The sequence below is a fragment of the Rhinoraja longicauda genome, chromosome 24 (genome assembly GCF_053455715.1).
Source record: "Rhinoraja longicauda isolate Sanriku21f chromosome 24, sRhiLon1.1, whole genome shotgun sequence".
NCBI lineage: Eukaryota > Metazoa > Chordata > Chondrichthyes > Rajiformes > Arhynchobatidae > Rhinoraja > Rhinoraja longicauda.
Genome location: NC_135976.1, coordinates 11,769,857 through 11,797,167, shown reverse-complemented (window position 1 = coordinate 11,797,167; position 27,311 = coordinate 11,769,857). Strand labels below are relative to the sequence as shown.

Here is a 27,311-nt window from a genome sequence, read left to right as displayed (position 1 = left end):
ACATTTCAGTCTGAAGAAGGGTCTCGACCCGAAACGTCGCCCATTCCTTCTCTCCTGAGATGCTGCCTGACCTGCTGAGTTACTCCAGCATTTTGTGAAATAAATACCTTCGATTTGTACCAGCTATTTTCTTATACTATAAGTCTGAGACATTGCCAGCACGCAGAGGGATGGAATAAGAGGAGCCCCTTGCTGCCATGAACAACATGGTATCACAGGTCTTTATGATCATCTGTTTGTCCATTAAAAGACTGGGTTCACGCATGGATCCCTCAATGTCCCAACCTGATGCCCTATTCTAACCCACCATTTTATTCCATCCACAGTCCCATCAACTCCAAGCTGAATCTACCTCTCACCTACACGTAGTGGGGATCACACTTCCCTTGCACACTGTGAGTGTGTCATTTTGAGGAGAGCAAATGATCTACTAGCTTGGTCCACACCCCAACTCATCTGCAACAAAATGCTCATTGTTTTTAGGCAGTGGGGAACGAATGATTCAGAAGATGTAATAGGGAAGCAAAGGCTCTGATCAGAGGGCTTCCATTTTGCAACCGTAATCCCGGTAATGCCTCTCATCCTGACATGCTGCCTGGTCTTCAGATTTCCGAAGATGTTGCCAGGATTAGAGGGACTGATTCAAACGGGTAGGTCAGTCCTCACCCCTTTACAGCAGGCTAGGACTTTATTCCTTGGAGCACAGGAGACTGAGGGGTGATCTTACAGAGGTGAATAAAGTCATGAGGGCCATAACGTGGGTGAATATACACAATCTAATCTCTTTGGGTTAGCAAATTAAGAACTTGTGGGCATTGGCTTAAAATGTGAGGGGAAAGATACATTGGAGACCTGAGGGGCAACATTTTCACACACCGGGTGATACACCTATGGAGTAAGTTGCAGAGGAAGTTGTTGAGGCAGGTACAATGATAGTGGCTGAAAGACATCTGGGCATTTACGTGAAGAGGAGAAGATTAGAATTTACGAGCACTTAAAAGTTTATCTTTCAAAGTTAGGAGATCAAAGGTTTAGAAGTTTATCTTTGATAAAAGTATATCAAATTATGAGAGTTATAGACAGGGTAGACAGTCAGAGCCTTTTTCCCAGGATGGACAGGTCAAATACCAGAGAGCATAGCTTAAAGGTGAAATTTAAAGGACATGTGCAGGGCAACTTTTTTACACAGAGGGTGGTGATTGACTGGAATGTGCTGCCAGGGGATGGTGGTGAAGGCAGATACGATAGTGGCATTTAAAAGCAGATGCTGGTTTACACGAGAATAGACACAAAAAGCTGGGGTAACTCCGGGGGTCAGGCAGCATCTCTGGAGAAAAGGAACAGGTGACATTTCGGGTCGGGACCTTTCTTCGGACCTCGATGGTCTGCATGGATATGGTGGGCCGAAGGGACTATTTCTGTGCTCTCTGACACTACGCTGTGTAAGGTTATTGGAAGACACAGCAAACTTCTGCCATTCTGTTAAACCCGGCAGGTGCAGAGTGTGGAACAGCTCTGGATTAATCACTATGCCTGGGGCCAGCATTCTCAGGGTTTGCTGAATGACATTTCTTGATGGAAGGAAGCTTCGCTTAAACGAAGCTCCCACCCACTCCCAAGCCTGATTTCACAGCTTCCTCGTTGACTTTGCCATTCCGTGATTTAAGTCGGTATCACTTCTCTCCAACCTTCGATCCTCTTGGACATCTGAATAGATCAGGGGGAGGGTGGGCAGCCTGCCTGAGGATTCTGCCATCACATCTGCATGTTTTTTCTTCTTCTCCCCAGCACCTGAACATTAATGGAGTGGAACCCTTTCAAACTAATAGAAATTGCCCAGAGATGCAGGTGCATGCAGGCAATTACACCCCCCATCTGTGTAAATCCAGCCAGAGGCACAGACCCAGCAAGCTCTCCTTCAGACTGTGTCCTTCAGACAGCAATATCATGTAATTTACGTGCAGCCTACTGCATAACAGTGCATTTCTCTCCAGCAGACCTCTGGAAGAATCCCAAGGCATAAAAGAGAACATTCGCACTCACAGCCAAAAGTACATCGTGTCCACCACGTTGCATATTCCTGACCTATTCCAAATCTGCTACAAAATCACATTGGGCTGTACAGGCGCAAAGCAAATATTTAACATTCAAGGGCGTCACGATGACTCAGCGGTATGAATGCTGCCTTACAGCGTCAGACGCAAGTTTGATCCTGACTATGGGTGCTGTCTGTACAATCTCCCAGTGACCGGAGTGAGTTTTCCCAGGGTGCTCCGGTTTCCTCCCACACTCCAAAGACGTAGAGGTTTATCGGCTGATTGGCTTGGTAAATTTGTAAATTGTCCCTAGTGTGCGGTGATCGCTGGTCGGCGTGGACTCGGTGGGCCGAAGGGCCTGTTTCCATGCTGTATCTCTAAACTAAACTATACTAAATTGTGTAGGAAGGAATTGCAAATGCTGGTTTACACCGAAGATAGACACAAAACGCTGGAGTAACTCAGCGGGTTAGGCAGCATCTCTGGAAAAAAGGCTGTTCTATATCACAATGTGGGTCCAATGTGGTATCAAAGAAGCTGGAGAGCAATAAACTGTGTATTGGTGTTTATGGAAGATGATTAAGAAATGATTAAGAAATTCAGGACATCCCAACACAATTTAGAGCCAATGAACAAATGAAAGAGGGGATGGAGCCTTTATGGGCCCTCTTGTTTGCATTACCATTCTGTAACGTTACAGCTGATTTAAATGTGGCCTCAGTTCCATACTTCTTTCTGCACCCCATAGCACTTGTTCCGTTCTCAATCTAAAATCTGTCCATCTTGATCTTCAAAATATTCAATGATAGGCTCCATTGTGATATTGAACTGATTGTAAGATATAGCATTGAAGGAGGCCCTTTAGCCCACTGAGTCCATGTCAACCATTGTTCACCCATTCACACTAGCTCTGTATCATCCCACATTCGCATCCACTCCCCACACTCTAGCGGCAATTTACAGAGGCCAATTAACCTTCAATCCCACGAGTATTCGGGATGTGGGAGGAAACCGGAGCACCCGGAGATAACCTATGCAGTCACAGGCAGAATGTACCGAGTCAGTGCCCAGGGTCGGAATCGAACCCTGGGCTCTGGCATTGTGAGGCAGCAGCTCTACCAGCTGTGCCACCCTGCCATAAATTCTAAAGTATAGAAGTTGGGAGGTCACGTTGCAGATGTATAAGACATTGGTGAGACCGCATTTAGAGTACTGTGTTCAGTCTTGGGCACCATATTATAGGAAATATATTGTCAAGCTTGAAAGGGTTCAGAGAGGATTTACGAGGATGTTGCCAGGACTAGAGGGTCTGAGCTATAGGGAGAGGTTGGGTCTCTATTCCTTGGACCCAGTAGGCTGGGTCTATATTCCTTGGAGCGCAGGAGGATGAGGGATGATCTTATAGAGGTGTACAAAATCATGAGAGGAATAAATCGGGTAGTTGCACAGAATCTCTTGCCCAGAGTAGGTGAATCGAGGACCAGAGGACATAGGTTCAAGTTGAGGGGGGAAAGATTTAATAGGAATCTGAGGGGTCACTTTTTCACAAAAAAAGTGGTGGGTGTACAGAACCAGCTGCCAGGGGAGATAGTTGACTATCCCAATGTTTAAGAAACAGTTAGACAGATACATGGATAGGACCATTTTGGAGGGATATGGACCAAACGCAGGCAGGTGGGACTAGTGTAGCTGGAACATGTTGGACGGTGTGGGCAAGTTGGGCCAAAGGGCCAGTTTCCACACTGTATCACTCTCTGACTCGTCATCCTTTGGAAGAAGAATTTCCTCATTATCTCAGTCTTCAACTGTGCCTCTTGGTTCTAGATATTCTCACTGTTGAAAACATCTTCATAGCATCTAATGAAGCACATTTGATCTATAGTTGCTGTTTTAATGTAAGAAATGCAGCAATCAATTTACCAAGTCATTTATTTCAGCAATATTGATTCAAGCAGATGAAGTGAAAAAACATTTGTTTGAAAATGCAGGGGAATATTCTGTAAAGAATTCCAATGATTAATACTTGGACATGAAATTAATTTAAGACAGTTTTAATTAGATTTTGATTAGGCAGTCTGTAATAAGCTACTCTTTCTCTTTATGTTTTTGATGTTGGTAATCAAAGTACTTTGAATCCATAAATCAGTTTAGCCTAGTTTAGAGATACAGCGTGGAAACAGGCCCTTCCGCAAACCGAGTCCGAGACCAGTGAGCCCTGCGCACTAACAATATCCTACCCACACTCGGGATCATATACAATTTTACCAAAGCCAATTAGCCTACAAACCTGTACTTCTCCAGTATGGGAGGAAACCGGAGCTCCCAGAGAAAACTCACACAGGTCATGGGGAGAACGTACAAACTCCGTATCGACAGCACCGTAGTCAGGATCGAACCTGGGTCTCTGGCACTGTAAGGCAGCAGCTCTACCGCTGCGCCACCAAGCAGCCCCTAAATTGAATGTACATTTTAGTTCGACTGCATTGCTCAACTTTCCTTATGTTTTCAGATTTTTAAGTATATTCCTCAGATATCTGGTGGATAATGCTGGTTCTAAAACTAACATGTTACAGCAATAGAGAAAAGCAATTACATGATCAGTGTGCAAACGTTTCATAGTCCACTCATGATTGACTTGCATAGTTGATCAACTAATTAATAAAGTGTCAAGAATCCATTCAAATCCGGACTAACAAGAACAAATATTACGGGGAAAATAACGTAATTTAATATTGAAAAACTGAGAGGAACAATCAAAAATGGAGCACCCTTTAAATCTTATCTGTTCCTGTCGCTGAAAAATTAAATCATTTACGTTTCAATACCAGTCTGAAGAAGGGTCTCGACCTGAAACATCACCCATTCCTTCTCTCCTGAGATGCTGCCTGACCTGCTGAGTTACTCCAGCATTTTGTGAATAAATACGTTTCAATTAAATTATTTTAAAGCAAAAAAGAAAAAAAAGAATACTTAAATAAGAAATCCAGTTGTGCTCGGGATGAGCCAAACCTCAGCCATTCATTCCTTCCCCTGCTAATCACCTCTAGTCCAAATCACAGCCACTGATCAGAAGCAACAATAGAAGGATGGGGCATCGGGTAAGTTTGAGTTATGGCAATGTAATTGCAATGAAAAGGCCGACACAATTGTAAAAAGACCTTCAGCCAAGCATGCCACTTTAGAGTGCAGTATTCATTAAATCCCCTGGAAGTATTGACTTGAAATACAATACCGAGAAAGAACGTGTGATGAAAGAAATATTAATGTAATATCAAGGAGCTGCAGATGTGTAGGAATTGCAGATGCTGGTTTACACCGAAGATGGGCACAAAATGCTGGAGTGACACAGCGGGTCAGGCAACATCTCTGGGGGAAAGGTATAGGTGACGTTCGGGTCGAGACCCTTCTCCAGGCTCCGGAGCTACGGGAGAGTCAGGGCGAGGGCCTGCTGGTGTTGGTGCATGGCGACCAGTGTGGATCGCAGGGCACGGCAGGAGAGCTGTGGCGAAAAGCGGTGGGTTGACTGATGGTACCTGTAATCCGGGTTGTGTCGTGTCCGAACTGGGAGGTCTGGAACCGGACCTGGAAGAACGGAGGCAGAAGATGGAGGCGCAGGCAAGCACCGGGAAAACACACGCGGCTGTGGTAGTGAGTATGGGTTAAAACGTGGTCGTAGAGCCAAAGGGCCGAAGGAATCACAGTGAGAGCAGCGAGAGAGGGTGTTGCAGAACGCCTGTCAGAGGGAGGAGGAGAACCTCTTCAAAGTAGGCGAACCTTGAGGAGATAGAAACATAGAATATAGGTGCAGGAGTAGGCCATTCGGCCCTTCGAGCCTGCACCGCTATTCAATATGATTATGGCTGATCATCCAACTCAGTATCCCGTGCCTGCCTTCTCTCCATACCCCCTGATCCTTTTAGCCACAAGGGCCACATCTAACTCCCTCTTAAATATAGCCAATGAACTGGCCTCAACTACCTTCTGTGGCATAGAATTCCACAGATTCACCACTCTCTGTGTGAAAAAAAACTTTCTCATCTCGGTCCTAAAAGACTTCCCCCTTATCCTTAAACTGTGACCCCTTGTTCTGGACTTCCCCAACATTGGGAACAATTTTGCAGTGGAGTAGACAAAATGTGTAGGAAGGAACTGCAGATACTGGTTTGCCAAAGGAAGATAGAATATGCTGGAGTAACTCAGCGGGTCAGGCAGCATCTACCAAAGAAGGACACAAAATGCTGGATGCTACCTGACCCGTTGAGTTACTCTACTATTTTGTGTCTTTTTATGGAAGAAATCTGGCTGTTTAACTCCCTCTATCTACATTTTAAAAAATCGGTGTTTTCCAATTGGATAATGCCAACCCTCGGTGACCAAGTGTAACAAACGAGTGAATCATAAGCGCACTGCCGTTTCCCTGGAGTCAAATATGTTCTCTTATTATAGTGCCCGGTGCTTATATCTGATGCTTCCTATTCCTAAAATGGACCAGCATGTGCTCTCTTACTTAGAGCAACAGGGCCAGTGATTTTTAAAATTTGGATAAAAATGGTGAAATGGCATAATTAAATAAAACGATCAACTACGCTGATGAATTGAGAAAGACAGTGTGTTTAATGTAATAAATAGTAACTGCAGATGCAGGTTTATACTAAAGGTAAGCACAAAGTGCTGGAATAACTCAGCGGATCAGGCAGCATCTCTGGAGAAGATAGATAGGTGACATTTCAGGGTTGGGACCTTTCTTCAGTCTGGAAGAAGGGCCCCGACCCAAAATGTCAGCTGTTCATTTTCTCCATGGATGCTGCCTGTCCCGCTGCGTTATTCCAGCACTTTGTGTCTACGTAAGGTACTGTGAATGATGTTCGCCCTTAAATTTGCTTTGTCATCCAAAATTCATATTCATTAAAAAGTGAATGATTTAAAAAAGCTCCTGTTTCCACTGATCAAGGTAGAACTTTGACTTGCAATGATTCAGTGTAAAGTATGTTGAGAAAGCAAACTAAACTGGAATTAATTATTTTGACATGTTTGTGCCGTAAATAAATGCTCTTGAAATATTATTTCCTACCACTGGCGACATTATCACATCCTGCTGTGTATTGTGCACTATGCATTTATCATTTTATTAGTAGATAGCTCAATGTTTGGTTGAAACATTTTATTTCCCTCTGCATTTGCTACATAATTTGACAGCACAGTGGCATAACAGTAGAGCTACTGCCTTACAGTGCCAGAGACCTGGGTTCGATCCCGACTATGGGTGCTGTCTGTACAGAGTTTGGACTTTCTCCCCGTGACCTGCTGGAGTTTCTTCCGAGTACTTTGGTTTCCTCTCACACTCCAAAGACGTACAGGTTTGTAGGTTAGTTGGCTTGGCATAAAAGTAAATAAACTGTCCCTCGTGTGTGTAGGGTAGTGGTAATGTGCAGGGATCGCTGGTTGGTGCGGACTCAGTGGGCCGAAGGGCCTGTTTCCACGCTGTATCTCTAAACCAAACTAAACTTTGAATATATGCCTTCTCCTTCCAGATTGTGTTTTTACAAGGGCAGAACTTTATTCTTAAGAGCAGAATACGAGTGTTTACTGTCAGAATCTTTCAGCACAGGTTAACCAAGAAACCCATTCTATCTTGCCTTCACCAGAAACCAATGATATTTTGCATTCAAAAACAATAAATTGTTCCAACTACACTCAGAATTTATAGTCTGGAGTCTAAGTCATTGTCATTCAAAGAAACTAATTTAATTAAAGTACACTACTTAGATTTGAGGTTCCACTGATTTTCTATTTTCTACTTACAGTAATGGAAAATATTGGCAGGAAGAATAATTGGCAGTCCCATTGTGCATCATAAATCTAAGTGTTTTCGGTTTCTTTCTTAATGAAAAAAATACTAGTTACATTATTTTGATGGAATAAGTTTCAGAATATTTTCGCTGCTATTCCAAAACACTAACTTGTATCTCCAGTCAATAATTTATTTTGTAACATCAGGCTTCAGTTTCTAACACTCATAAATATAAAATTTACAAGGTATAATAAGATAAATAGATCATTTCTTTCTGGTGTTGTTTGACACTTGAAGAAGTGTTGCACATTTGCAAGCAGTTGTCAGCTTCAGACAAATGTTCTGATCATCAAGAAATTCATGAGCCTTGAGATTTTTGCAATGCCGGCAGTTGACTATTTTATCTTGGGATTTACGGCAGTATGATTTTGAGGAATCTGAAGAAGGGTCTCGACAGCTAAACGTCACCTATTCCTTTACTCCAGAGATGCTGTCTGACCCACTGAGTTACTCCTGCTTTTTGTGTCTATCTTCAGTGTGATTTTGAGGTTGGCTTTGGTCTTTGGAGCAGAGTGTAACTGATGCACAACTTCCCTGACCTTTATTACTTCCTTCCCAAAGTGTTCCATTGTGGAGCAGTTGGGTGCCATTTTTTCCCGTGGTTTCACCAAAGTTCTGGATATCTTTATCATTGTATTTTTTCTTTACAATGATAATCCTCCAGAAATGAACCAAATGCTTCCCTGTCTTGTACCACCATTAAACTGCAGCTAATTTTTGTAATTTGTAGATCTGATCCATTAGCTCCCTTTGCACTGATATGCTATTTTGACCTTGCATTCATTAAATGCATGAGACATTATTATCTTTGTCATCCCTTGGCTGGGTGGTGGAGGAAGTAATCAAAGCACCACCAGCCAAAGTACTATCATATCATATCATATATATACAGCCGGAAACAGGCCTTTTCGGCCCTCCAAGTCCGTGCCGCCCAGTGATCCCCGTACATTAACACTATCCTACACCCACTAGGGACAATTTTTACATTTACCCAGCCAATTAACCTACATACCTGTACGTCTTTGGAGTGTGGGAGGAAACCGAAGATCTCGGAGAAAACCCACGCAGGTCACGGGGAGAACGTACAAACTCCTTACAGTGCAGCACCCGTAGTCAGGATCGAACCTGAATCTCCGGCGCTGCATTCGCTGTAAAGCAGCAACTCTACCGCTGCGCTACCGCTGAACCCATTGTTCATTAGGCTCCATGTATGGAACTGGAGGCTCAACCTGTGCAATAGGTTATTGATTGAATTGATTAAAAGTGTGGAAAAATGCTCTTTAGCCCACCAAATCCACGCCAACCTGTTTCATACTAGCTTTCTGTTATCCCACTTTCGCATCATAGTTGGCACAATTTATAAAGACCAATCAAACTATGACCCTGAATGCCTTTGGAATGTGGGAGGAAAATGGAGCACCCAGAGGAAACCCACGCGGTCACAGTGGGAATGTGCGAACTTCACACAGTCGGCACCTGAGGTCAGCATTGAACCCAGGCCTCTGGCGCTGTGAGGCAGCAGATCATGTGACGTGCCAGCTGTGCCACTGTGTTGCTCAAATGACTGGGTGAGAAATAGATACATCTGGCCAGTGTACATACCCTGTATGATCCCTTCAGGAGAGACTGGCATTCAGGATGCAGTGAAGAGTGTTTTATACGATAACACAGGAGTAATCCTGCACAATCTACCCTTTTCCACACACCACCCCAAAAAGAGCTGGTCTTTTCTGAGCAAAGCTTTTCATTTGAGGCTGGTTTGTCTGACACCTTTAGACTTTAGACTTTTAGACTTTAGAGATGCAGCACGGAAACAAGCCCTTCGACACACAGGGTCCGCGCCGACCAGCGATCACCCCATACCCCAACACTATCCTACGCACGAGGGACAACTTATACATTTTTACCAAAGCCAATTAACATACAAACCTTTATGTCTTTAGAATGTGGGAGGAAATCGGAGCACCCAGAGAAAACCCGCGTGGTCACAGGGAGAATGTACAAACTCCATACAGATAGCACCCGTGGTCAGGATTGAACCCAGGTCTCTGGCGCTGTCAGGCAGCAACTCTACCGCTACGCCATTGTGCTGCCCTAAAACATATTCAGGGTCTGTGTGGATGATTCTGGTGCCAAACAGACATGAAGCAGTTGCAAGTCAAAATTGCATCCCAATCCTTTGTATAGTGTTGGGTAAAACTTTGCTGAGGGTAATGAGACCCTTGCCTGCTTTCAGCAAGACACGCACTCCTTGGTTTTGCAGATGTTCCAAAATTGCAGTAAATGAATAGACATCAGGCAAACAGCAGGAGGTTCCTCATATCAGTTTGGTCTGGCCTTGTTCCATGGATATGTAGATTAGTGAAGACATCAATATCGCCCCCATGTTATCTGACTTACTTGAAGCAATGCTGAGGATGATTCGTTAGTTCATTGTAAGTAAATGCTTACGGCATAGTGGCACCGCAGTAGAGTTGCTGCCTTACAGCACCAGAGACCCGGGTTTGATCCTGACTGTGGGTGCTATCTGTACGGAGTTTGCATGTTCTATCTATGACTGCATGGGTTTTCTCCGGGTGCTCCAGATTCCTCCCACACTCCAAAGATGTACAGGTTTGTAGGTCAATTGGCTTTGGTAAATTGTCTCTTGGGTTGTAGGATAGAACTAGAGTTTGTGGGTGATTGCTGGCCGGCGTGGCCCCGGTGGGCTGAAGGGCCTGTTTCCGCATTGTATCTCTAAACACTAAACTAAATTTGCAGAGATACTTGGCTTTTATATAATATATAGATGATGGGATTTAGATGATGGGATTAAAAGTAACACTAGCAAATTTGCAGATGATACAAAGCTGGGTGGCAGTGTGAACTGCTAAGAGGATGCTAGGAGGTTGCTAACAGGTTGGGTGAGTGGGCGGATGTATGGCAGATGCAGTATAATGTAGATAAATGTGAGGTTATCCACTTTGGTGGCAAGAACAAGGGGGCAGAAATAGGGAATCCAAAGACATTGAGTTGGTGAAGCCAAGCAGTCTCATTGTCTGTACTCATTCCTACTCATTCCCACCTAGCCCCGTAGCTAACAGTGGCCTGTTTCCTTTATCATCGTTACTTTTTTTGCATATCTTTCATTTATTTGTTCTATATCTCTCCACATCACTGTCTATATCTCTCATTTCCCTTTCTCCCGAATCTCAGTCTGAGGAAGTCACCTATTCCTTTTCACCAGAGATGCTGCCTGACCCGCTGAGTTACTCCAGCTTTTTGTGTCTATCGTAGATATTTATTGCATTGCAGGTTCTGCAGCATGCAATTTAAAGGGCCAGTGGGGAGGGCGGGGGTGGGTTTGGAGTGTGCTTAGTGAACAAGACCTTAGTGCTTAGTGACAAGCATCTCGCCAGGAACCTAACCCGGGCAGATTCCCTTGAGGTTATTTACCTACCAGCATTTAATGAGGCAGCCAATCTCATACCACTTCCAACTGAACATCCTTCCCCTTAGAAAGACACAAAGTATTGAAGTAACTCAACAGGCCAGGCAGCATCCCTGGAGCGCATGGATCGGTAATGTTTTGGCTCGGAATCCTTCTTCAGACTGGAGTTATTGGCATCTACACACCTAGTTTTTATTGTCCCCCAGCTTAACCGTGTAAAGGCGTCTTAGATTATTATGTGACAATGGGATTGGGTTTCTTGGTTAATCATTTAGCTTGTGTGTTTGTTAACATGTAGATAGCTTATTACTGAATATGGAGTTAGTTATCGTCCAATAGTATAAGTGTGTATAAGCAATTAGATACTACTTTAGCATTTGGTTTGGTTTCCTTGGTTGAGCATTTATCTTGGTGTCATAGCACAGGTGCTTTGTGTTTTAATAGTAATTTAACTCCAGGATCCTGTGTTAAAGTGTGTTCTGTGTCAAAGATCCTTTGGTAAACTAGCATCTACAGTTCATTGTTATTATTTCATTCACCTAACCCCATTTGTATATCATCTGACCCAATAGATAGACAGTCACGTGACTCCAGCCCCATGGATCAACTGAGCCACTCCTCCCGGGCAGTGCTATCCCAGCTACGTCCCTTGACACAGCACTGACCACTCCACATGAGACATCTAACCCACCCATCACACAATAACTGCTCCACACACTGTACACTCCCCACTCTTTTACCCACTCCACACACCTAATTGATAAACAGAGAATCCCACCACCACCACCTTCTAGTAGCAGACCCTCCTCTCGCGGTCTGCAATATCTACTGTATTACACTGCATTCCCTCCACTTGCAAACAGAGTCTCTTTCTGTCAAAGCACTTGGGTCTCAGGTAGTACTCAATTTCCAAATAGAATCAAGTCAAGTCAAGTCAATTTTATTTGTATAGCACATTTAAAAACAACCCACGTTGACCAAAGTGCTGTACATCTGATTAGGTACTAAGGAAAAAAATGAAACATACAGTAGCACGCAAACAGTTCACTAGCGCCTCCTCAATGAGCCTCAAACGCTAGGGAGTAGAAATAGGTTTTGAGCCTGGACTTAAAGGAGTCGATGGAGGGGGCAGTTCTGATGGGGAGAGGGATGCTGTTCCACAGTCTAGGAGCTGCAACCGCAAAAGCGCGGTCACCCCTGAGCTTAAGCCTAGACCGCGGGATAGTGAGTAGCCCCAAGTCGGCCAACCTGAGGGACCTGGAGTTAAAGAGGTGGGTTAGAAGATTTTTGATGTAGGGGGGGAATGTCCATTTAGGGCTTTATACGTGAATAGGAGGAGCTTGAAGTTGATTCTGTACCGTACAGGGAGCCAGTGGAGAGAGGCCAGAATCGGGGTGATGTGGTCCCTTTTACGGGTACCCGTCAGGAGTCTCGCTGCGGCGTTTTGGACCAGTTGCAGGCGGGACAGGGAAGATTGGCTGATCCCAGTGTATAGGGAGTTGCAGTAGTCTAGGCGGGAGGAAATGAAAGCGTGAATGATTTTTTCTGTGTCGTCGAATTGGAGGAAAGGTTTGATTTTAGCTATGGTACGAAGTTGGAAGAAGCTGGCTTTTACCACAGCGTTGACTTGCTTATCAAATTTTAATGCAGAGTCAAATATCATGCCGAGGTTTTTGACATGCGGTTTGACTAGGCAGGATAGGCTTCCAAGACTGCCTGTTATCGATTTGATGGAATCGGGGGGGCCGAATAGGATGACCTCAGACTTGCTCTCATTTAATTGGAGGAAGTTCTGTGCCATCCAACATTTTATGTGCTCAAGGCAGTGTAAGAGGCTGTTTAAATTTGACTGGTTGTTGGGTTTCAGGGGGAGGTAAAGCTGAGTGTCATCGGCATAGCAGTGGAAAGAAATGCCGTGCCTTTGAATGATTTGGCCAAGGGGGAGCATGTATAGAGAGAAGAGAATGGGGCCTAGGATGGAGCCTTGTGGAACTCCGCAGGAGAGGCTAGCTGGAGCAGAGGAATAACTGCCTATGTTGATGGCGAAACTCCTATCTTTGAGGTACGAAGCGAACCAGCTCAGGGCAGTGCCATCAATGCCAACCGCGTACCGGAGACGGTCAATAAGGATGGTGTGGTCCACTGTATCGAACGCTGCGCTGAGGTCGAGAAGGAGCAGGATTGCACAGTCGCCGGTGTCGATGGCGAGAAGCAGGTCGTTGTGTACCTTCAACAAGGCAGACTCTGTGCTGTGGTGGGCTCTGAAACCTGACTGGAAACTTTCCAGGATGGTGTTTTGGTGCAGGTAGGGCACTAATTGGTTTAGAATTGCCTTTTCAAGGACTTTTGACAGGAATGGCAGTTTGGAAATGGGACTGTAGTTGCTAGGCAAGGTGGGTTCTAGGTTAGGTTTTTTCAGAAGGGGCTGGACCACCGCGTGCTTGAAACAGGTTGGAACAGTGCCAGTGGCCAGAGAACTGTTGATAATAGAGAGGATGCTGGGACCGGCTATTGCAATGACATCCTTCAGAAGGGCAGTGGGGGCAGGATCAAGGGGGCAGGTTGCAGGTTTCATAGCGGAGACAAGCTTTGCAAGGGAGGATAGAGTGACGGGTTGGAAACAGTCCAATTTAGATGAACAGACTAGTGAGACAGCTAGGTCACTGGTGGGAGGGAAATAGTGGTGTATAAGATCATGAGGGGAATAGATGGGGTAGATGCGTAGAGTCGTTTACCCAGAGTAGGGGAATCAAGACCCAGGGGACATAGGTTTAAGGTGACAGGGCGACAAGATTTAGTAGGAACCTGAGGGGCCACTTTTTCAAACAGAGGGTGGTGGGTATATGGAACGAGCTGCCAGAGGAGGTAGTTGAGCCAGGTACTATAACAACATTTAAAAAGCATTTGGACAGGTACATGAATGGGAAAGGTTTAGTGGGATATAGACCAAATGCTCCAGACAGGTGGGACTAGTGTAGATGGTACCTTGGTCAGCATGGACAAGTTGGGCTGAAGGGCCTATTTCCGTGCTGTATGACTCTATGACTATCTAAGACTAAAACAAAGCTTTGTTGCTGCACACTGACCAAATTATGGATCATTACAGGCATTTTGGGAAATGGCAAATTGCACGATTTTAATATATTTTAAACTCTAAGATAATTTGCATTCACTTGTTATGTCTGTGGTGTGCAGGAAGCTGCTCTGTGCTTGAAATATGCATTAAATAACCAATTTTACTTATACATCCATGAAGAAACAATGTAATTTTTATTTGTTACTTAGAAATTAATACAGACATCAGATTCATTCTTTTTCTGCTGATTTCATCCTCGCAAGTGGATTAAATGTAATTGTTTTAGGGAGTTCATTTGCAATTTTAGCACCTGGAAATTTCATTCTTTTACAGACACAAATGTTTTGATATTGAGTTATTGGGTCCTATAAAAATGTTTCTTTTAATGAGTTTCCAAAGGTATTCTGCTCCCCAGTGGCCTTGAATACAGCTCAGAGACCGTGACAAGAGTCTGGCAAAGGTAGCCACATTAACAGAAGCCCTGTCTTGCATCCTTCTGCTGCTGCATATAAAATAAAATAAATATGTTTAACAGAATGCAATAAAATGGGTCGTCACCACTGTGCAAACATGGCTCACAGTGAATTATTACCGCATTTACATTAAGCACAATTTCCTTTTGCATCGAGTCGACAAGAAAAAATATAGGGTGTAAACCAGCTAGAAATCAACATGAATCTCACTATTGCCTCTGCCGATTTCACTCCCCGCCCCTCATTACCAGCACTATCTAACCGTTAGCCGAATGATATTTATGGGTGTACATTTGCTGTTGCATTTTCCTTGAGGGTACGGATCATATTTCATTTGTCACCCCACACAGATAAGGATGTATTTTGGGGGGAACTGAAATTGTGGAGAGTGTGGTATTGATCATTCACTCTCCCAGTGAGGTTATAGACAATAGACAATAGGTGCAGGAGTAGGCCATTCAGCCCTTCGAGCCAGCACCGCCATTCAATGTGATCATGGCTGATCATTCACAATCAGTACCCGGTTCCTGCCTTCTCCCCATACCCCCTGACTCCGCTATCTTTAAGAGCTCTACCTAGCTCTCTCTTGAAAGCATCCAGAGAATTGGCCTCCACTGCCTTCTGAGGCAGAGAATTCCACAGATTTACAACTCTCTGACTGAAAGGTTGCCAGTTGTTGGACCGAATGGGCCCCAGGGTGTTGGTGGAGATGGGTGTGGGATGGGGGAGATGAGGGGTGTTCTGGGCATCAAGTTATATCAAGTTGCAACAAATAGATCTTCACCAGTAGATTTTTAGGGTTTGTGCCATTCACACTGACTCCTTGGCCTAGCAATTCTACACCTCGGGATGTCATAGAGTCATAGAGTGACACAGTGTGGAAACAGGCCCTTTGGCCCAACTTCCCCACACCGGTCAACAATGTCCCAGCTACACTTGTCCCACCTGCCTGCGCTTGGTCCATATCGTGAGAATCATGTTCTTTGATTTCTCCAGTGCATTCAACACCATCCAGCCGGGGCTTCTGGGGGGCAAGCTGGAGCGCACAGGAGTGGATCACCACCTCACATCCTGGATTCTGGACTACCTCACCAACCGACCACAGTATGTGAGGACAAAGGTCCTGGTCTCGGACACGGTGGTCTACAGCACAGGGGTTTCGTAGGGAACAGTGCTAGCTCCATTCTTGTTCACCCTGTACACTGTGGACTTCAGGCACAGCTCTGCAGACTCCTATCTACAGAAGTTCTCTGATGACTCTGCCATCGTCGGCCTCATCACGGGCGACGAGGACAGGGCGTACAGAGAACTGATCAAGGAGTTTGTGGACTGGTGCCAGCGGAACTGCCTCTGGATCAACGCGGGGAAAACCAGGGAGATGGTGGTAGATTTCCGCAGCACAGCCAGGTCCCCCCGACACCGGTGAACATCCAGGGAATGGACATCGAGAGGGTGGATTCTTATAAGTACCTGGGTGTCTACCTCAACAATAAACTGGACTGGACTGAAAACACCGATGCGCTATACAGAAAGGGCCAGAGCAGACTTTATCTGCCAAGGAGACTCAGGTCCTTTGGAGTGCAGGGGGCACTCCTAAGGACCTTCTACAACACGGTTGTTGCATCGGCCATTTTCTATGGAGTGGTCTGCTGGAGCAGCAGCATTTCAGCAGCGGAAGGGAAGAGACTCGACAAGCTGGTCAGGAAGGCCAGCTCTGTCCTGGGTTGCCTCCTCGACTCAGTGCAGGTGGTGGGAGAGAGGAGGATGATGGCAAAGCTGCTGGACAGCGACTCCCACCCCATGCAGGACACTGTCACTGCACTGAGTGGCTCCTTCAGTGACAGACTCCTTCACCCCAAGTGCGTGAAGGAGAGATATAGGAGGTCCTTCCTTCCCGCTGCTGCGAGACTGCACAACCAGCACTGCTCCCAGCAGACGAGTCAACAATAACAGCTAAGAACACACAGAAAAATGATGACTGTTTATGTATCTTTTATTTATTTATAATGAATGATCTCTTGCTCTCTTGCTATCCACTTTGCTGCTGTAACACTAAATTTCCCCAGTGTGGGACGAATAAAGGAATATATTATTATATCCCTCCAAACCTATCCTATCCATGTAGCTATCTAACTGTTACAGAAATCCTTTTTTCAGAGAAACAGCATTATGATCTATTTTTTTAATTCTCCTTTTACTGATTGCAAATATATATTTATTATCCATGCTACTAACAGTGATCTATGAATTGATTATCCTTGAAAGAGACTGAATAATAATAAAAAATAATTTATGCAAACGACCTAAACTATTTTCTAAAGTGGTTTGGTCTTCAGTAATGTTCAACTTTTTATGTAGTTATTGATCTAAATGAATATCTATGCAAATGAGTATTATTGAAATATTACGTTATTATGTGTGCTAAAATTGTAAGATTAGCAGACAGATCAAATAGTCCTTCCGTGGTTTCTAATGCACCAGTGTTAGGCCTTTGAAGATTTGAGCTGGAACTTGGCATCAGAACTAAAGTCTGAGTTTAATTTTTATCATTGCGCATATAACTCTGAGGGTGGAAAGATTATCTGGGACCATTGATGTTTTTTTTAATTCTCATTTGTAATATTTCTTCACATCTTAAAATATAAAGGAGCTGTCTACCTTCCAAGCCAGAAGTGGAATAACGTAAAATAGTTCTGAATTATTAGACATTCCCTAAAATTATTAGACATTCCCTAAAATTCTCTAGGTTATAGACAATAGACAATAGACAATAGACAATAGGTGCAGGAGTAGGCCATTCGGCCCTTCGTGCCAGCACCGCCATTCAATGTGATCATGGCTGATCATTCACAATCAGTACCCTGTTCCTGCCTTCTCCCCATACCCCCTGACTCCGCTATCCTTGAGCTCTATCTAGCTCTTTCTTTAAGAGCTCTCTCTATGAGCAGTCCCTGCAGATTTAAGGTGTTAAATAGAATCTATTTTAAAGAAAGAATGGGAGAGAAAAATAGAGAACTACAGATTAGTTAGCTGAGCAGCTGTGAGGGAAATGCTACTCTATTATAAATTAGGTGACAACAGGAGACTTAGAAAATATTGTCTACCTTTCTTGGCGAGTGATAGGTGGGTACAGGTAGGGGGGGGGCGGATTTTGATAGGCCAACGATTGGGTAAAGGCCAGAGATGAAAAGACAAAAGGTCTAAGATAAGGAGAGGTGTGAATTGTGAAGCCGAGGGAAGGGGAGGGGAGGAAGGGGAAAGGGGAGAAATTGGTTAGAGTCTCAGCAGGGCACAGGGAAGAGGGAGGGGAGGAGGGAAGAAGGAAGGGGTGATGACCCAAAACGCCACCATGTTCTCGAGAGATGATACTTGACCTGTTGAATTACTCCAGCACTTTGTATCTTTTTTGGAGTATTGTGTGCTCTTTTGGTCTCCTTACCAAAGAAAGTATTTAGTGGCCATGGAGGGGTTCCATGAAGGTTAACCAAATTGATTCTGGAGATGGAATAACTGGTGTCAGAGTAGGAGTTGGATCAATTTGGCCTGCAGTCAGTAGCGTGTAGAAAAGTGTGAGATTTAACTGAAATATACCAAATTCAGACAGGGCTGAGCTTACTGGATAGAGATGATAAGTTCTCTAGCTGGAGGGATTAGAATAATGAGTTACAGTCTCAAGATACTGGGTAAGACATTTAGGACTGAGATGAGGAAAAAATTCCTCACTCGGAAGCTGGTGAACTTGTGAAATTCTTTACTCTCGAGGGCAAGTTGCAGAATACATGTAATAAAGAGATAGACACAAAGCATCAAGAGATTTGGGGAGGGTATGTTATTCTGATGAAGGAAAAGCATAAAGAGAAGAACTGCAGGGCTGAATGGCCTCCTGCTGCTGTTATTTTCATTTGTTTCCATGTAATTGGAGATTGATTTTACCTCAACTTTTAACGACTGGTAAAATAGAACCTCATGATTTATCGTAGTTATCAGGGAGGGTCAGCCGTCTGTAAGCAGAGTGTTGGCTTGGAAAACCCAAGATACAAAAATTGCACCCACCCATAATGTAGATGGTTTGGATAATTGGATATAATAGGCAGGTCAGCTTTTAGTATCCTAATGGTGAGCATAATGATTCAATGGTGCTTTATTGTCACATGTGCACTGCACGGTGAAATTCATTTCACATAGGTCACACATGCACGAGTCACCTTATTGTGGCGGCCTTCACAAAAAATCCAAAGTCCGTCCACATTCTCGATGTACTGGAGCAGCTCCCGAACCAGACAAGACCCAGTCTGCTGCAGGGCCTCCTCCATCGCCCTTGCCCAGCTTGGCCCATGAACCAGCGTCCCTCTCCAGGCACTACCGACTTTGTGACTGCAGTTCTACAGGGCCCTAGAGAGACCGCACCTGGAGTACTGTGTGCAGTTTTGGTCTCCAAATTTGAGGAAGGATATTCTTGCTATTGAGGGCGTGCAGCGTAGGTTTACTAGGTTAATTCCCGGAATGGCGGGACTGTCATCTGTTGAAAGACTGGAGCGACTAGGCTTGTATACACTGGAATTTAGAAGGATGAGAGGAGATCTTATCGAAATGTATAAGATTATTAAGTGGTTGGACACGTTAGAGGCAGGAAACATGTTCCCAATGTTGGGGGAGTCCAGAACAAGGGGCCACAGTTTAAGAATAAGGGGTAGGCCATTTAGAACGGAGATGAGGAAAAACCTTTTCAGTCAGAGAGTTGTGAATCTGTGGAATTCTCTGCCTCAGAAGGCAGTGGAGGCCAATTCTCTGAATGCATTCAAGAGAGAGCTAGATAGAGCTCTTAAGGATAGCGGAGTCAGGGATATGGAGAGAAGGCAGGAACGGGGTACTGATTGAGAATGATCAGCCATGATCACATTGAATGGCGGTGCTGGCTCGAAGGGCTGAATGGCCTCCTCCTGCACCTATTGTCTATTGTCTAATGTGACCCGGAGGCGCCTCCTGCAGCCCACCTTGAAGGTGCTGGAGGCAATAACTGAAGGTGTTGAACGACCTTGAATGTGTTGGATGTGTATCTTAGGGCCAACGGAATCAAGGGATATGGGGAGAAAGCAATGGGGTACTGATTCTGGATGATCAGCCATGATCATGTTGAATGGCAGTGCTGGCTCGAAGGGGCGAATGACCTCCTCCTGCGCCAATTGTCTATGTTTCTATGTTTTTAATACCTCGGTCCCTCATCTGCCGGCCCACGCTTCATGTCTGTCGTCACCGGTACATCCCTCTCTGGTCTTCAGGGTCGAGGTCTCGCTCTGCTAAAAATTGCCTTATCACTTCCCTCAGCAAACAATATTATTCAACGTCAGACGAGGGCACGTTCTTTTCATTTTTAATAGCTGGAAAATGCGGCAGTTCATTGCTGGTGAGTGTTTATGTTCTATAGATAATGCGTGAGTGTGAGCCTTCATTTGACTCTGCACTTTGGTGCTACATCTAAGAATGTCAAACTGAGGTTGGTCACAGATTGAACCTGGTACCTCATGGCCATGCCTCAGTATTGCAGGGCTCACTACCTTGACTCAGTGAGTCATCAAAAAACGGCCTGTAAGTTTTTCCTGGGTAGATTGTCTGAGTTAATGTAAGATGCCCTGTAGGAGAAAGAAGAGGAATGAAGGTATCTTTTAATTAACCTGAAACTCTCAATCACAAATCTTCAGAACGTGGGCGTTTTAAATGAAGGCATTAATACATAAAAATGAAGGAATTGATGCACCTTCTTAATGGATGTTTCAACTTCATTTAGTAGTATTTTCATGTTTTGTATTCAATTAAAAAAGGAGATACGATTTCAGTCATGAAGGGAGTGAAGGTTGTTATATTTTTAAATGACACTGATGTGATTCTTCTGGCTGTTTCGTGCAAGGCACCTTATTAAAACTTTGCAGTATTTCGGAAACCGGAGTTAGCTCCTTTTTGCTTCGATGCTCGGAAATCATGTTTGTTTTTTTGCCTGAAGTTCTTATACAGGTCTAGTGTAGCAGAGCCAATCTCGAGGGAAGGATTTGCATATTGATTCCTGGGGAATGCCCTTGAATGCGCGTCCACGCCTGTCATCTCTGCATGCAGGGCTGGCTGTGTGAGCAGCATCGCAAGCAGCAGGAGAGAGAGCCGCATGTGTACTATTGCGGGTAGTGCTTGATAGGCAACCGAATTGCACACACACACACACACACACACACGCAAGAGGTCTGCGGGAAGCAACCGACAGCAAAATAATTGATTATCCAACTTCTGAAGGAAGCTGCCAGTAATCCCATAGCGGTAAGGATATTTTTTTCTGCTTGCTAAAAATTGCCTTTTAATTTCACTCAGCGACCAACTTTATTCAATGTCAGAATAAGGAGCATTCGTTCAAATTTTTAACAGCTGGAAAATGTTGCAGTCCATTGCTGGTGAATGTTTATGTTCTGATAGATATATGTTTGTTTTCTTGTTGTGTAATTCGCCAATGGATCTGCAAATAGATTGAAAAAAAACTATTTGCATTTATGTGCTCGGTACCATCCCGACTATTCGGCTAACCTGACTGTCATAGTCTGTTTTACTACCGTGATAGGGATGAGTCTACAATTTTTTCTCCCAGTCCAAGTTTATTTATCATTTCCAATAGCACACAGAATCTCATAGGTTTCCGAGGCAAGAAATAGCATGCATTCATGGATGGAGAATGCAGGATATTTAAGTGATTTATGATGAAGAAAACGAGGGAAGAAACTTGAAAAGATGAATACTGCAGTGGGCTCGGAATGCACATGTACTTCAGTCCTGTATCACAGTGCTCCGTTGTATAATGCCTGCATCAGCAGAATCTCAAAGCTCGTCTGCATTTAAAAGAAAGCATGAAAAAAATTAGGCAATATCCCGCAATGCTCTACATGCCCTTAATGGAAACACCCATTAATCAAAGACCATGCAGTATTTGAAGATGGGTTTAATGTTTATCAAATGTTTCCTTAAAATGGATGTTTTCATTTACCCCGTAGCAAGGTCTCCAGCTTTTAAATTCCTTTATTGGTCGTTCTTAGCTGTGAAATCTAAGACGTTTGTATTTCCGTATCCCAGCTCAGAAAGATTTGTTGTCAGGTATATCGAAAGCAAATTTCATATGTAAATAATGAGCAAAAATCAAATGATTCATTTACATGTGTAACAAGTTTTCAATACAAATAATTTGTTATTATAGATAGAGCTGTTAAGGATAGCGGAGTCAGTGGGGTATGGGGAGAAGGCAGGAACGGGGTACTGATTGAGAATGATCAGCCATGATCACATTGAATGGCGGTGCTGGCTCGAAGGGCCGAATGGCCTCCTCCTGCACCTATTGTCTATTGTCTATTATCCTGAGAGTGTCTTGCAAAATATATATCCATTGGATATGATTTATTATAGGTAACGTTACGAGGGGCAATTTTTCTCAGCAGATGTTACTTGCTTTCCAAATCATTAGATTGTGAGTTCAGGCCATTCTCTAGGACATGTGTATATGATGTAGTACAGTATAAGGACAGCGAGGCATTGCCCATAGGCTGCCAGTTGAAAGAGATGTTAAATAAAGTGGACATCAGTAATTTCTTGGTGTGCTTTCTTAAGTTCATAAGTTATAAGAGCAGAATTAGGCCATCAAGTCTGCCATTCTATCATGGCTGGAGAGGGTCAGACCATAGCTCTGGCAACATGGATAGGTGACATCTCAGATCTGGACCCTTCTTCAGACTGGTTTAGTACATTTCAGTTTATTGTCATGTGTACCGAGGTACAGTGAAAAGCTTTCACTGTGAAAGAGCCATCCGCAGTGTACAGATACATGATCAAAGGAACAACATGAATAATGTTTAGTGCAAGATAAAGTCCAGTAAAAATAGTCCGAGGGTGTCCAATGAGGTAGATAGTTGCTCAGGACTGCTCTCTAGTTGTTGGTATAATGGTTCAGTAGCCTGATAACAGCTGATAAAAGACTATTCATCGCTTCGCTCAACACCTACGCTCGGTCTGCTTTGGCCAACCAGTCTCCCGGTGGCCGAGCACTTCAACTCCCCCTCCCATTCCCAGTCTGACCTTTCTGTCATGGGCTTCCTCCAGTGCCATAGTGAGGCCCACCGGAAATTGGAGGAACAGCACCTCATATTTCGCCTGGGCAGCTTGCAGCCCAGTGGTATGAACATCGACTTCTCCAACTTTAGATAGTTCCTCTGTCCCTCCCTTCCCCTCCTCCTTCCCAGATCTCCCTCTATCTTCCTGTCTCCACCTATATCCTTCCTTTGTCCCGCCCCCCCTGACATCAGTCTGAAGAAGGGTCTCGACCCGAAACGTCACCCATTCCTTCTCTCCTGAGATGCTGCCCGACCTGCTGAGTTACTCCAGCATTTTGTGAATACAGACTATTCATTGGTCTCTGGGGATGCTGCTTGACCTGTTGAGTTACTCTAGCACTTTATGTCTTATTTTGTAAACCAACATCTGCGATTCCTTGTTTCCACATTATCTGCTGGAGATCAGACTTACCTCTGGGTTGTCTTGGGATGTTGGGATCATTGCTCTTTGCACTACTCATGTCTGGTATGATTTTCCTGTGTCTCACTGTATCTCAGTGCGTGTGACAATGATAAACCAATACGAATACCCAAAGAATTGTTGGCATCCAGAGAAACATTTGTCCACTCCGACCAAAGAGTTGGAGAAAGATAAATATGCACAATATATCCTTATCATCCCCCAAACTAATCCATAACATTGAGTTATTTCTAAATTCATGTCAAATGATGCATAGAAATTATGCAAGGGCTTAAATGCAAATAATTCTGTTTAATGATAATTTAGAGGAAACATTACCTCCGAGCCTTAATGGACTGCCTGCATAGATAATTGAACCCAGATAACTCTAATGCCAACATTCAATTTACCATTGAAGCAATTACTTAATCTGTCTCAGGTGTGAGTGAAGAAATAATCAGGCAGACAGCTCCACCAGATCATGGTGGACCTTCACATGGAACAAGATTTGTGGTGATTAAAGACAGCCGTCAAGTTTGCTTTTCACTCCAGGTTTCTAAAAGAGGTAGCATCATGAAGGTGTGAATGTCAACCAATTGTGGAATATCATAGGAAGGAAGTGTTGGAATATTAATGCAATTCATTGTCTAACCTTGTGATAATAAAATGCTGACAATTGCCACTCTAACTTGCAAAGTTGCTTCACCCACTTCAATAGCTCAGATCTTCCGATTTATGTTCCATCAGTAAGCAGCAAGAGCTGAATTTATGGCATCCACTAAAAGATCAGATTCCTTGCTGGTCCCTCACGCTCCCATGGTCCCTACGTGCCTTTGTATGTGTCCCTGGAAGGCCTCCCCTTTCAGCTATCCAGGTCCTGCACAGATTCTTTGGCACACTTTCCTTGTTGAATGGTGTGGTGTCAGGCATCTGACATAGAAACATGGAAAATAGGTGCAGGAGTAGGCCAATCAGCCCTTTGAGCCAACATCACAATTCAATAGGATCATGGCTGATCATCCAGAATCAGTACCCCATTCCTGCTTTCTCCCCATATCCCTTCATTCCATTAGCCCTAAGAGCTGTATCTATCTCTCTCTTGAACACATGAATGACAGGGTGGGATCCAAGGAACATGGGGGGATCTTTGGCTCAGTTAAATCATGAGGAGAAGGGGAGGGGGAGGGGAGGGAGAGGGGGAGGGGAAGGGGTGAGTGGGAGGGGGATGGAGATGGAGATGGAGATGGAGATGGAGAGGGAGAGGGAGAGGGAGAGGGAGAGGGAGAGGGAGAGGGAGAGGGAGAGGGAGAGGGAGAGGGAGAGGGAGAGGGAGAGGGAGAAGGAGAGGGAGAGGGAGAAGGAGAGGGGGAGGGGTGAGTGGGAGGGGGATGGAGAGGGAGAGGGAGAGGGAGAGGGAGAGGGAGAGGGAGAGGGAGAGGGAGAGGGAGAGGGAGAGGGAGAGGGAGAGGGAGAGGGAGAGGGGTGAGTGGGAAGGGGATGGAGATGGAGAGGGAGATGGAGAGGGAGAGGGAAATGGAGAGGGAGAGGGGAAGGGGAGGGCGAGTGGGGGGGGGGGGAGGGGGAGGGGGAGGGAAGGGCCAGGGGAGGGGGTGGAGAGTGGGAGGGAAAGAGGAGGGAGAGGGGGAGGGGGAGGGGAGGGAGGAAGAGGGAGACAGGGAGGGGAGGGAGAGGGAGCGGGGGAGGGAGAGGGAAAGGGGAGGGAGAGGGAAAGGGGAGGGAGAGGGAGAGGAGATGATGTTGGAGGGACGGATCTGGAAGGGAGGGATGCGGGACAGATTGCTTCTGGGTAAAGGAAGTGGATCAGGGAAGAAATATTGTTTTGAGCTTAGGTTGTGCTTGGGGTCGGAAGAGCTGGCTACAATGTAAAGCAATTCTTTTAAAAGATAGTAAAACAGGATGAAATATTTTATTTAATGTTTTTATTGCACTCTTCCTCCCAGTAATTGACATAGAAAACCTTGATGATTTTCCTCAACAAAATCCTCTTTAGTTTAGTTTAGTTAGTTCAGTTTATTGTCATGTGTACCGAGGTACAGTGAAAAGCTTTTGTTGTGTGCTAACCAGTCAACAGAAAGCCACTACATGATTACAATCGAGTCATTAACAGTGTACAGATACATAGAAAATAGACGCATAGAAAATAGGTGCAGGAGGAGGCCATTCGGCCCTTCGAGCCAGCACAGTCATTCATTGTGATCATGGCTGATCATCCATAATCAGTAACCCGTGCCTGCCTTCTCCCCATATCCCTTGATTCCGCTAGCCCCTAGAGCTCTTCCTAACTCTCTTTTAAATGCATCCAGTGAATTGGCCTCCACTGCCTGATGTGACAGAGAATTCCACAAATTCACAACTCTCTGGGTGAAAAAGTTTTTTCTCAACTCAGTTTTAAATGGCCTCCTCTTTATTCTTAGACTGTGGTCCCTGGTTCTGGACTCCCCCAACATTAGGAACTTTTTTCCTGCATCTAGCTTGTCCAGTCCTTTCATAATTTTATACGTCTCTGTAAGATCCCCTCTCATCCTTCTAAATTCTAGTGAATACAAGCCCAGTCTTTCCAATCTTTCCTCATATGACATGATAAAGCAATAACATTTAGTGCAAGGTAAAGCCAGCAACGTCCGATCAAGGATAGTCCAAGGGTCACCAATGAGGTAGATAGTAGTTCAGCACTGCTCTCTAGGTAATGGTAGGATGATTCAGTTGCCTGATAACAGCTGGGAAGAAACTGTCCCTGAATCTGGGGCCTGGAATCTCACGCCCCCAACCCAACCCAGCTGAGAAACATCTCCGAGAATTATCTGTCCACCAACCATTGCATCTCATCACCTCACAAGGAGGAAGTCAAATGACTCCCAATACAACTAGCTGCTCAGAATTTACCAGAGGCCGGTTGTACCAAGTCCAGTCAGAGATCCATTAAACCTCTCAGGAAAGAGTGAATGAGTTCCATTATCATGTCTGAACAATGGGCAGATGTCCAATTGTAAAAATATAAACAATGGTTTTTTTTAACTCATCCTAATACCATAGATAGTTGCGCCTGAGGATGAGAAGTCTGCCTTGGGTTGCGGGAGCCAAACAGTTGCAAGAATCACAGCAGCCAGTTGCGTTCATCTCCCAATATCCAATGATGTTGATGTCAATGAATCTGACTCTGCACACTCAGTGACCAACACTGGTACAGGCATCTAAACCTGGTGATCAAAGGTCATCTTTCTGCCTTTAATTTCTCAATATGTCATTGTTCATTTGGTCAGCTGATACTTCCAAACGATGTCACCAACTGTGTAATTTCTGATCCCAAGAAGATCTAATAAAAGGATAAATTGAACAGCACATAAAATATAGAGGTTATGGACACACAGATATTTCACATGGAGCCATGCATGACTGACTTTCATGCGTCTGTGATGTTGAAAGTCTAGTTGACTTTGGTTTCCTTTAGAAATACTCAGGGGACCTGGCAGAATCTGTGGAAAGAAAGAAAAAGGTTACTTCTGAGACCAAAGACCCTTCAACTCAGTTGGGAAAGAGAACTGACCTGTTCTAATAGAGAAATCAAAGTTGTAGAATTTGATACTGAGCCCGATAGACTGGAACCTTTTCCCAATGGAAGATGAAGAGTTTATTTTGGGTCTCGCGTTAAATAATACAGGAGGCCACTGACAGAGAGGTCAGAGTGGGTGTGCGATGGAGAATCAAAGTAGCAAAGAATCAGCAGCAAACTCAGGATCAATCAATCGGTGTTTAGTTTCTCCAATGTAGAGGAGACGACACTGTCAAGACTTAATGCAATACACTAGATGGGTGGAAATGTGAGTTAATCACTGCTTCAATTGGAAAGACTACTTGGGCCCCTTGATAAAGGTAAGAGGAGGTGAAAGGACAG

At 44.5% G+C, this 27,311-nt stretch overlaps 1 protein-coding gene across 5 annotated transcripts in view; it reads left to right on the top strand.

The window, feature by feature from the left end:
* The window catches only part of LOC144605427 (synaptotagmin-B), a 549,186-nt gene that overhangs the window by 355,428 nt on the left and 166,447 nt on the right, over positions 1-27,311 (top strand). The window contains exon 1 of one of the 5 annotated variants that reach the window (XM_078420664.1): positions 20,973-21,169. The exons of the other annotated variants lie outside the window; for them this stretch is intronic. The gene's annotated coding sequence lies outside the window, so the exon portion shown is untranslated. Of the gene's footprint in view, positions 1-20,972; positions 21,170-27,311 lie in introns of those variants that run through there. 5 annotated transcript variants of the gene reach the window in all.